The sequence below is a fragment of the Bidens hawaiensis genome, unplaced genomic scaffold (assembly GCF_021521415.1).
Source record: "Bidens hawaiensis isolate Kalapana, Puna unplaced genomic scaffold, B.hawaiensis_p1.1 tig00000905_1, whole genome shotgun sequence".
NCBI lineage: Eukaryota > Viridiplantae > Streptophyta > Magnoliopsida > Asterales > Asteraceae > Bidens > Bidens hawaiensis.
In genome coordinates, this window is record NW_027491053.1 from 2,468,106 (window position 1) to 2,478,035 (window position 9,930).

At 35.3% G+C, this 9,930-nt stretch overlaps 1 long non-coding RNA gene across 1 annotated transcript; it reads right to left on the reverse strand.

Moving 5' to 3' along the window:
* Nucleotides 1-1,234: 1,234 nt before the first annotated feature.
* LOC143547430 (uncharacterized) lies at nt 1,235-6,414 on the reverse strand. Its single transcript, XR_013137767.1, has 2 exons — nt 6,275-6,414; nt 1,235-1,545 (listed from the first exon to the last, which is right to left on the reverse strand). It is a non-coding gene; the product is annotated as an uncharacterized LOC143547430 (long non-coding RNA).
* Nucleotides 6,415-9,930: the final 3,516 nt, after the last annotated feature.

Here is a 9,930-nt window from a genome sequence, read left to right on the forward strand (position 1 = left end):
CGTGGCTACATAACTGAACGTGGATATTTCGGTGCTGATGTGTTCAGCATGCATCAATAGCCGTATGTTCGATTCTTGCTTTACAATCACAACATAATTAAATCTAAATCTCTCAAATTTCTTATTGGAATTCTTATCACTAGAAGACAAGCAATGTGCATCTTCACCTCATTACCATGCCACGAAAACCATGTGAAATCGGAAGTCATTGGATCGTTCAATTGGTCCGTCACTCCACTTGTTCAATAAAGATAATACACATAACAGTTGTTGATTATTTATTGATTTTCGTTGATAGAAAGAAATCACAAAAGGGATATGTTGTTACGATTTTGAAAGGATTGAAGTAAAGTATAAACTCAATGATTTTACATATTCCTCTCCTATGTACCCCCAATCTAAACCTTTGAAGGTAATTGACCACATCCTTGTTCAATTATTCACATGACGTAAAGTGGAAGGTGTGTGTTTTTTTTTTCGAACGGCTAGTAGTTACCGGAGTGTTTAAAAAAAATTCCTTTTCACTAAAATACATTCTCACTTTTTAACAGTTTACGCATTATCTTTAAGATAAGTCATGTAAAATTGTCATCATAATCATATCACGTGTTAAAATCTTTTTAAAAAAGAAAAGATTTTGTTTTTCTACAATAGATAATGATATCTCTCTCTATTTAAAACACACAGAAAGGTTGATTAGACCTGCCTAAACCATGAATAACAGAACATGATAAAAATTCAAGATTTTCATTCATTTACTCCATGTTTCCCTATGGTCCAAAGAAGACGTTTGTTTTACACTTGAATTATTGAAGTGCTGGTCATCTCGAGTGGGGCACATGCAAATAACAAGTTCTCGTAACAGGGCATCGTTCGATATACCCCACCATGACATTTTGTATAACGTGACCAAGTAAAACGTGGATAGCAATCAATCGACAAAAAATCGACCACCCGTCAAGTTTTCAAGAATTGACGTTTTCCCTTTGGTGTTTTCATCAATTTGGTTAACTTCAACTTGACGTTACTTCATGTTCTGATGTTCATATGGTTGTCCAATTAGAAATTAGACTTTAAAAACATGATGGCCTGAACATTAAGTTTGGCCCACATCTAGTAGCTGATTCAAGCCCAGAGACACTTTGGCCCGCATTAACTTGAAGTCAGAAGAATGCCAGCAATGAGTAAAAAAATAAACTCAGATAATGAATAAAACCAAATCAATGGATCAAAATGGAAGTGATAAATGTGCATGTCTGCTTCACTCTTAACAGCTTCCAGTTAAGTGTGTGGTTCTCAATCCACAACTGTTATTAGAATTAAAAAAGCAAAAATGCAGGTGCATATATTGCCATTATCGATTGCGCAGACATAAATGGGTAATTAAAATGTAACATAATAAAACATAATACAACGTTGATTAACTTTTCGATGCTTGGCGGGCTTACTTTATTCTGGATCTTCAAAGGGCTTCATTGATTCAACTTCTTTCAATTTTTCCAATGAAGATATGCGTTCATCAAGAGATTTGTGAAGATCGTTTATCTATAACACCAATGATCCAAAACAGTTAGTATTTTAAAACTGATCACCGACTAAAGAATAAGTTTAATCACTTGAATGTCAAATATTAACCTTTTGGACCAAAAGATAGAAATTAACAAACGCATTGGCATCAAAATTGGTCAAATATAGGGTCATGAGTAGACTGCTATGTAAAAATGGCCAAAATAAAGAAGAGATTGTAAATGGTTTGCTTGATTAAAAGGCAGCTTTTGGCTGTAGTACGTAAGCATCTCGCCTCGTGGTCCATGAGATCTAGCATGTGTATGACTCATGACAACTTGAAAACAACAGGAAATCAATCTTAATTAAGCTTTTTCTCCTTTTGATTCTTCTGAAATATATCATTGAACCCAGAACTAAAATCAGCCTTTGGCTGAACTTTTAGGTCCAAAATGGAATGAAAATTGCTACTAAAAACAGATAGATATGTTGATGGCAAATTTTCTGTTCAAAGAAACATTCTATTTTCTTACATATGCTTGAAGAAAAGTCATACATAGAATGCAGATAAGCTGAACAAAGGACTGCTGCAATGACAAAGAGGAGGTGACGAAAATGTAGGTTTCAAGGGGTATGGCCCAAAGTTATCAAAGGCGTTGGGCGCACTCAAGGCACATAGGCCTCGCATGGTGCCTAGGCAAAAAATAAGTGAGAGCCTAAGAAAAAAGAAAAGAGCACGTGAATAAAAAAATTAAAATATTACGTATTAGAAAAATAATACTATTCTTCATATAAAGTAAACAAAAGCCATTATATAACATTTAATACCATCTTAGTAGCAAAATTTCAAAAAAGTCATTCAAATGTAATTCCAAAACTTGAATAACAAAATGTTTAGTAAAGTACCAAAATGTTCAAAGCATGAAAACCAAATATTCAAAAAATAGTAAACAGTAAAGGTTCAAATGATCATTGTTCTTGATCCGTCATCAATGCCTATAAGTGTGTTGTCAACTTCAAGAAGCGAGGGCCTAGGAACTAGAGGCGCATATATTGGGCCATGCCTTGAACATGGGCCTGGAAACAAGAAGCGGAGGCTTTTAATATCTACGGTATGGCCTATGGACTTTGTGTTCTGTTTTCTATTTAATTTTAATCTTTAGTTGGTTAATTAACATTGTTTCAAGAAAATATACATCGCCATATTAAAAGGGCCATGTTTATTGGCTTCATTATAGAGGACCAAAAATCTAAGTTGTACAGTCTTTGTAATCAACTCTATATTTTAGAGTTACATAACACAACATAATATATATCTCTCAGGAACACATCTACATAAATGTTGGAAAAAAGAATGTCACAAAGAACAAGAAAACGTCCACCTAAACTTCTCAGTATCATGCCCACATAGAACAGCACTTAACCTAGAACTACAGTCAATACTAAGCAGTTGACTCGTAAACAAATGTAGCAATCCACCCATGACAAGGAACTTAATGGTTAATAGTATATGAAAGTGTTAGGTCACCTTTTGTAAAATAGTACAAAATCAAATACTATATTCCACTTTACAACAACAGTGTTGTCATGCTTTCCAAATGAACTATTTCAGCCTTGATAGCATTTAGAGTCCGCAACAGAAATACAAAATTTGTGGCACCAGGGGTGCTAAAGACTTAGCAGTACCATTAAAAATTGATCAGGATTTGGGATTTACTTAAAAAACACAAAAAAAATCACAATACAACTAAAAGTTACAAACACGTAAGACAAAAGCATCATAAATAATACTGGTCAGATTTCAAAGAAAAATAACAATTTTGCTATTCAACATATACATGATACGTATCTGGTCCCTTAGAATCTTTTCCCGCCTAAACCCAGATTACCAAACAAGCGGGAACAGTTTTAAGCCGAATTAGTGGGGCATTTTTGTTCTAGAACCGTCAATTAGTTTTAGTATTAATAGCGTTATCTTTGTTTTATTAGGAATTCGTTAGATCCGTGTTAGATCTGTTAGATCCGTAGACGGTTTGGACATGTAAAGAGAAGATAAGAGAGTGGAGAGATGGTTTGGACATGTAAAGAGAAGACAGACGACGAATCCTGTTAGATCCGTAGAAAACATTACTATAGAGTGGAGGAGGGGTAGAGGACGACCGAAATTGACTTGGGATGAGAGGATTAGGCATGATTTGATAGACCTAAACCTCTCCGAGGACATGGTTGAGGATAGGAATTCGTGGAGAAGTAGAATTAAAGTTAAGGATTTTTAGAGAGAATTGAATACCTTAGGGCTTAGACTTAACTTATTTAGGTCACATACCATAATGGTATTTCCCTTACATATATTATTATTATTATAATTATTATTAGCTTTTATATAGCTGTTAAACTGTGATCTTATTATTAATATTATTATAATTAGTAGTAGTTTTTATATAACTGTTGAACTTTGATTTCCTTTATTTTGCTTCATACACATGTACTTAGAGCCGAGGGTCTCTCTGGAAGCCACCTCTTTATTCCTTTGGATAGAGGTACGGTGTGCCTACATCCCACCCTCCCCAGACCCTACTTATAGCTTTGCTGTCGGTGGGATGTTACTGGGCTTGATTGATTGATTGATTGATCTTTGTTTTATTAGTTGTCGATGTTTATGTTATTAAAAATTAGGGTTTGTTAACCTTGTAACCTGGAGATCACCCATCTCGAATCGGGTCACTATCCATTTCAATTTCAGTAATCAAGTTCTTAATTTCGGTTCTTATCATTTGGTTCCATTGCCGAGAAATCGAATGACGCATGCAACCCAGAATCTTGCAGATCAATTAGTAACTATTGTAGCACAATTAGACGCCATTCTTTCATCTTTGAGGGACGATGTTGAAGAAATCAAAGTTCGGGTGAGCGGAGATGGTTGTAACAGTGAACAATCAGCCGATGATGTGAAGACAACGGTGGCAGAGGAACCGCAGGGGGTCCGACCATGACCCTCTTCACGTACCATTGCTAGATATGGTCAGTGAAGAAACCCTTGATGACAACCCTAGCGTTGGCGAAGATAGATTTGAGCATGATTTAGATGTTCAATTGAAGAATGAAAATCGATCTGAGCATCTTTTGGATGTTCAATCAAAGATTGCAGATCAGTCTAAGCATGTCTTGGATGGTCAATTAAAGGTCAGAGATGGTATTATTGAAGATGGTGTTCAATTGGATATGGAAGATGATGTTCAGTTAAAGATCGGAGATGGTGTTCAAAAGCATTGTGAACTGAAAAATGGGGATGAAGATGGCGTAGTTCCTCAAATTCAGCCATATCCACGTTTTGAAAAACAACCATTTAGGTTTTTTGTTTTTTTATCACATCTTTCTTAATAAGTCCCAGATTCACCCAGGTTCTCATGTGGTCATGCTGAAACTTGCCCAAGTTTAAGTTCCAGCAACACCTTTAGTTTTCCTATCCATTACTAACGATTGGCAAATACATTCAGTTCGAGATCGTTGTGAAGCTACAACAGAATGGCTTATCGCTTGGTACAGCAGTAAACAATTATTGGATTTTCGACTTGAGGACAAGTCGTTTTACCGGGCGGGAAGTATTGATACGTATCTAGTCCCTTAGAATCTTTTCCCATATTACCAAACAAGCGGGAACAGTTTTAAGCAGAATTAGTGGGGTAGTTTTGTTCTAGAACCGTCAATTAGTTTTAGTATTAATAGGGTTATCTTTGTTTTATTAATTGTCGATGTTTATGTTATTAAAAATTAGGGTTTGTTAACCTTGTAATCTGGAGATTACCCATCTCGAATCGGGTCACCATCCATTTCAATTTCAGTAATCAAGTTCTTAATTTCGGTTCTTATCAATACACTTCCTCCAAAACTTTATGTATTGGTAAATCATAAATGTTCTATCTAGGTTGTTCATCAGTTCTGGTTAGGCCCGTTTTTAAAAATACTTTTGGACAATTGGACCGAACCGCAAACTGGATTTTAGAAAATGGCTAATCAAACTGGCTGTCTTGGTTGGTTCCAGCACAATCATCCAAAAACGGTTGGGTTAGGCTTTTTGAACCTTTTATCTTATTTATTTTTCTCAAAATTGTTACTTTGTATTAATTATTTTAGAGATAATAAGATCGTTTGTTGAAAACTATACACAAATGTATATGTATATAAATTAGGTCTAAACAACCAGTTTCATGATCCAAGCCGTCAGCGAAGCCATGAAATAGAGTTTTCAAACCGTATGGAGTAAACCATGGCTGATACGTATAATCTCAATCCGAATAAGCAGGCTGACTTGCTTCACTTTGGACAGTTTCAACGGATCATAAACACCTCTAGACTTGTTCATAACCCCGTATTTGAAAACAAGTAACCAGTATTATTTACTGATTCCATTCTATACCGCTAAACCTAAGCAAAAGACCAACAAGACCAACAATCCTTGCAAACCTACTGCTCTTTAACGGTTGCAGCTGAATACACAAAATTTGATAGATTTATCATTTGGTACACATTTATTTCCTAATAACAACACAACATTATCCCCCCCCCCCCATGCTTTATTAACACAAAATCTAAGGCATAATGCATGATAGAATTCATCAATTGTTGCCCTAATAATAATAATATAAAACATTTTTCCCAGATCAATAACCTAGGGTTTCAATCAACATTAATATCATGATAGCACCAACATTGATCAATAAAAATAATAAACCTAGAAGAAAAAAAGCGAAGATGATAATAATAATACCTGTTGAGACATAGCTTGATGAGCAATCTTGTAATCCTTGTGAAGGTAATAAAAGCCGTAAGCAGACGCCACCGCAGCGCCGGCGAAGAACGACGAGAACCTCACCCTCAGCACGTACCCCATCACAGATTACTCCGATTCCGCTTCCGAACGACACGATGCCAAAATGGGGGAAAATAGGGCAATGGCTGTTGCGATTTGGACTTTTTTTTCTTTTTTTCTTTTAAGAAAAGAAAACAATAAGTGGCATTGAAGTTGTTACGCCGAACTGGTCGACTAGGGAGTTGCGAGTCCTAGTCTAATCGAAGCGTACTCGTTTATTACACGCCAAGCACTCGGCCTAGGCAAGGAGTGCTTGCGGATTACTCGTTGAGTACTTGAGGGCCAGATGCGATTTTTTACATCTATTTAAAAAGCATATTATCTATATGGAGTAAACGAGAAGCTTTGTGCCCCAAGCTTTCTATTGGACCAAGTAGCGGTCCTTTGTTGGGACACACTAATTTGGTTTTCTTTTTTTCTTTGTTTAAGTTTTGGTGTCATAACAATTGTAGCAGAAGCCGACCGGAGTTACGTAGACTTACCGCCTCAACATCCAGAACCAATAGTACTTGGGTTTTATTACCAACGCCAGAGTTTCAACGACCGCAGCCACAGCATTGGTCCACCTCAATTTTTAAATTTTTTTCGTAACAGAAACAGATCAAAGTTGCGTAGACTCAACGCCCGATACTGAACATCTAGTCTTTTACCAGTGCTTGAGTTTCACCAACTGATGTCACCCCATTTGTCCACCTCAATTTTTTTTTCCGAACTGTAACAAATGTGACTGAATTTGCGTCGACCCACCATTTCAATGCTCAGAAACAACAACGTTTGGGTTATACCGATCGAATAAACGTCGCTCTAAAATTTTTATTTTTTATAAGTTAGTTTGATGAATTTGTTTTTTTGGGTTTTAATGTTCAGGTTTTACCAATGCCCTAGTTTAACCAATTGCAACGGTCGGTTATACCCATCGATTTTGCAGTGCAACGCACAAATAAATAACTAGTTTAAAAGCAAATGGCTGAGGTGGAAAGTCGACAGCATTTATGATTATATATCATGTTAGGGTCAAGTTACTTTATAAAGGACACAAAAATGAAAATGATGAGAACGATTTGTAGTGACACAAAAAAATCCTAAAAAATAATTAAAAGAAAAATAATAAAAAAATCATAACTTAAAATTTAATTAAAAAAAAGTAAAAACACAAATTTGTTCCCACCGTCTTCCTCGTTCTTAAAAAAAACTTTGAGGGAAAAAGATCATTGTCGTTTTGTTTATCATTGTGTTTTGTGTTTACTTTCGTCATTGATTGTGTCTTTTTTCCTTGAAATTGTGTCATATTTTTATTGATATTGTGTTAAATTACTCAATATTGTGTTATATTTTGTTCGGCATTGTGCTATATTTTGTGATCTATTGTGTCTTTTATTAGTTATGATTATGTCTTTTGTTTATTTTCATCATTGTCTTTTTTCGGCATTTTGTCTTTTCGGCGTTTTTTTTAACGGGAATAGTGGGGGAAACATTTTAGTTTTTAAAATTTTTTTGATTTCTATTTATATTTTGAGTTATGATTTTTTAAGGGTTTTCTGTGTGTGCTTACAAATTCTTCTCACACTTCTTATGTATGTATCCCTATGTATTTTAGCATTTCTCTATGATGTCATATGAAAGGCTTTTTACCATAAAAGTAATAGATATTAATTAAGATTACAATTGGAAAAACTACATGACAAAAGATAAAGTCTAAGTTTAGTCCTTTCTTTTGTTTTTAATGGCAAATTTCATTCAAACAATAATGCTCTAGAAATCAAAAAAAAAGTTATGTCATATGAAAGGATTTTTGCCATAAAAATAATAGATATTAATTAGATTGCTATTGGAAAAACTACATGACAAAAGATAAAGTCAAGTTTAGTTCTTTCTTTTGTTTTTAATGGCAAATTTCATTCAAACAATAATGACGTTAGAAAACAAAAAAAGTTACGAAAAGAAATTGCACCAATCTTTTCATGCAATGCTTTTAAAAGTAGAGCGTTTTTATCCAAAGATTGACTCACCCTGAGTAAGTATCCCATGGCTACTTCAATTTTGATCGTAAGACTTAGTGGATGGGAAAAGAAAGGGGAGGTGGATCGGCCTTTTTATGCAAAGATAGCAAAAAAAAATATCATATCTTCCGTTTTGACAAGACAACGCTTTTTGAACTTCACGCTGATTAAGTCTTCCATGACTACTCCAATTCCTATCGTGAGAGGATGGCAAATGGCAAAAAGAAAGGGGTGGGGTAAGGGTAATGAACCAATGAGTGTTATGAATTGGGCTTTCTAAGATACAAGTTCACTGGGTTTGGGTTAAGCATGTGATGGATATGAAAGCGTCAAGCGTAAGTATCCAAACATATCCCAAAAGTTATCATCTTTCAACCTTTTGCCAAGACACAATGATTTTTGAACCTCAGCTTAAGTTAGGTGTTGTTTGTTGTTCTAAAAAAGGTTAGCAGACTTTTTTGTCTGTGTCGCGCAAACCACGCGTAGACATTGCAATCTGCGTGCTGTCATTTTTTCGAAGGCATTTCATTAAAAAAAAACATATGCGCGAACTCTTCTTGATGCATACTTGGCCCATGCACTTCTAAGATCTTCAAAAGTCCGCAGAGGGTCAAACACCACCACCTACCAACACCCACTATCCACCACCACCACCCACCGTCTGCCACCACCATCGTCCACCACCACCATCGTCCACCGTCCACCACCACCACCACCCACTACCACAGTTCGTACATCAGCACCGGTTTATTTTAACAGTCTATAGACGTTAAAAAACAAACAGTATTCTTGTTGCAGGCCGTAGAGGTTTGGTCCACTTGTTCTTCTACAGATGTCTGTAGATGTGGTCTACATATTGCAAAAATTTTACCTCTGAGAAAACAAACAGCACCTTAGTCTCCCATGTCTACTCTGGTTCCGTTCGTGAGAGGATGTCTAAAAGGGAGGGAATAAGGGTAACGGGCTTTTTAAGGATACGAGTTTACTTTGGGTGTTTGGGTTAGGTATACGAAAGAGCCAGCCCAATTGGAACAAGTTTATTTGGTTGGTTTCGGTTTTAGATGCGATTAACGCATATAGAATCTTATCTTATCTTATCTTACTATACTAATAAAAGAAAATGTTGAACCTTAAGTGTCAAGCCTACATTTCTCCTAATTTGTAATCTTTCATCTCATTCATTCTAACTATCCATGGGTCATGGATCAAAATCATTTTGTCAAGCGTGTTATAACATAGTGTGGATTTTATAACATAATATCATTTTCATACCTGAATTAGTTTGACCAACTATGCAACTTTAACACCTTTTTTAAATTTCTTGCAAATCAACACTCGACGTTTCCAAAACCATGCTATTTTCGTAATTTCCGTTAACCCGTTTGTTTTTTCCTTTAAGTCTGCATTAAATTAATTAATTAAGTATTTTGAGAATCACAATTAAAATAACATACCTTATTTATTTTTTATCATTTGATAAATCTCATGTAATACACGGGTTCAAAAGCTAGTTTAATATGTAACAAAATCATACATATGAAAGCCTTAACAACG